Source organism: Sardina pilchardus, chromosome 18 (genome assembly GCF_963854185.1).
Source record: "Sardina pilchardus chromosome 18, fSarPil1.1, whole genome shotgun sequence".
In the NCBI taxonomy this organism is placed as follows: domain Eukaryota; kingdom Metazoa; phylum Chordata; class Actinopteri; order Clupeiformes; family Clupeidae; genus Sardina; species Sardina pilchardus.
In genome coordinates, this window is record NC_085011.1 from 5,735,697 (window position 1) to 5,738,196 (window position 2,500).

The 2,500-nt window shown below is 54.4% G+C and overlaps 1 protein-coding gene across 2 annotated transcripts in view; it reads right to left on the reverse strand.

Moving 5' to 3' along the window:
- The window catches only part of smoc2 (SPARC related modular calcium binding 2), a 35,583-nt gene that overhangs the window by 4,024 nt on the left and 29,059 nt on the right, over positions 1–2,500 (reverse strand). The gene's annotated exons all lie outside the window — the stretch shown is intronic.

Genomic DNA, 2,500 nt, shown 5'->3' on the forward strand with positions numbered 1-2,500 from the left:
GCAGGTGTGTGTGTGTGTGTGTGTGTGTTATTTCATTAATCCACACGGACCAGGCCCTGCCAGCCGTCTTTGCGCCATCTCCCCCTCTCCAGACCAGCATCCCAGCTTCCTCCCTCCATCCCCCCCCCCCCCCCCCCCCCTCTCTCTCTCTCTCTCTCTCTCTCTCTCCAGAGAGGCCTTGGCCAAATACCCCCACCCCCCCCCCCACCCCCCCACCCCCCCACCCCTGCTTCTTTCAGCACATGCGGCCCCCTCCTCTCCCCTCGGCCCATAAAGCTCTCATCGCCAGCGCTTCAGCGGCACCTAGGCATACAGTACACACGCTGCCACTCCAATGGCACATTTATAATTATCACGGCTTTTATACACTAACAGCCTTTACGGGCACTGCACTGACGCAACGCCATGTTCCAGAAGAAGGAACTCCACCACCCCCCCCCCCCCCCCCCCCCCCCCCCCCCGCAGAACATTAGACTGTGTCTGAGACAAGGACAGAACAGCCCAACAACAGACTGACTGGTTGTGAGGGAGTGAGTGTGTGTGTGTGTGTGTGTGTGTGTGTGTGTGTGTGCGTGTGCGTGTGCGTGTGCGTGTGCGTGTGCGTGTGCGTGTGCGTGTGCGTGTGCGTGTGCGTGTGCGTGTGCGTGTGCGTGTGCGTGTGTGTGTGTGTGTGCTTAACTGAATCTGAAATTGGGACATCATTTCTCGGAGGTGTGAAATCGACATCTTCAGGCATCTGTCTGATGTTAATGACCACGATTGGATCCGTTCACTCTCTCAATCTGTATGCACCACATGACAACTGCTTTTCCATACGGGCACTGTTAAGGACACCTCTCCCCACTGTTAAGGACCCCCCCCCCCTCCCGCCCCTCCCAACACAAACACGACACATCTGTCCTCTCCTCATGGTGTTCTGCGCCCAGCCTCACTCCTCAGGCTCCTCAGGTGACTCCCCATCTGAGTTGACCCCCCCCCCACACCCTCGTTGCTCCACCTCCTCTCCTGCGCCTCCTCCCCCCCCCCCCATTGCTCCACCTCCTCTCCTGCACCTCCTCCTCCCCCCCCCCCCCCCCCCCCCCCCACTGTCCTCCTCCCACCTCTCCTCTCTATTCTCCGTGCCACATCGTAAATTAGCCGTTCCTGCCGCCCCGTCCCGACGTTCCCCCACGTGTGCTCGGCGCACTTGGCGCTTGGCGCTTGGCGCAGGAAGTGGCTACGTAAACAGCGAGCGCCCGCCGAGCCCCGCGGGGGCACAACAGAGGCGGCTCTGTTCGCCAGTGCCACGCCGACCCGGCTCGCCAACACACGCCAGCGCTCACCGGCAAATAAATAAATAAACAACAACACCAGGCACAACAAGAGGCTCGGAGATGGAACTGAGGCCTGCCAATTAGGAGCGTATTATCTTGTGATTAATTGTGTGAGTATATTGTTTAATTGTTTACACACAAGAGTCATCAAGCTCTCCACTAACTGAATATGTGCTGTCTGAGTGTGCTGACTTTGTAACACGATGCAGTCTCTTGCATGTCACATTCAAACAGACGCTTAGTAAATAAACTCCTTACTCTCACAACCACACAAACACTCTCATTAAAGCCTTTCCTTCACTCATTTGATGGCTTTGTTGCTGAAAACTGTTTTGGTTTATCTAACGACCCTTGGTTGGAGCCTTGGCGGTTTGGGGGTGGTGGCAGACGTTTGGCCGCCGGCCTCCCACGCCGCCTGAACTTTCTAGAGCGATCGAGCGAGCGTTCCCGATCGGCCGTCATCTGTCATTCTGTCTCTCCTCTCCGCTCACGCTATCACTCGCCAGATCCTTTATCATCCCTCCCCCTCCTTGCCTTCCTCTGACCGGACCATCCTCTGGTTCTGTCCTTCCCTCCACCCCCCTCCACCCCCCTCCACCCATGACCCCTCTCACACCTCCCCTCTCTCTTATCTGGCCAGTTCTCTTCCCACCACTGCCACCGCAGTCCAGCCCCGTGGGAAATTCCTTTGAGTCATCCGCAGGGAATACGCAATTAGCTCAAATGTGGTTCAGACACGGATTAGTGCGCTTTTTATTTGTCATTTTGCATTCTATAGTACTGTATAATCATTTGGATTGAATTTGAGTTTGGAGTTATTTGGAGTTTGCATTTGAGTTTGTGCTTGTGGGATTTGAATATTAAATCCCACAAACAACAAAAAAAAACATTGAGGTCTCTTAGTATAAGCAAGCATAGCACCCAAACTTCACCTTCATAATATTGAATTATTTTGAAAAATACAGTGAAACGGTGGTGTTTTATTGGATGGGGATGGACGTTTTAGTTTTGCAAAGGTAACCTGCAGATTTGGGTTCATGGGCTTCCTCCCTGTAGTCAGTTTTCATCGCACCCTCAGCCTTGGACTGGAACTGATGCAGAACATCAGGACACTGAGAGGCATGGAGGGGCTATGATGAGGGTTCAGTGGGGCAGCACACAGCTCTGCTGATGCTACTGCACACTCA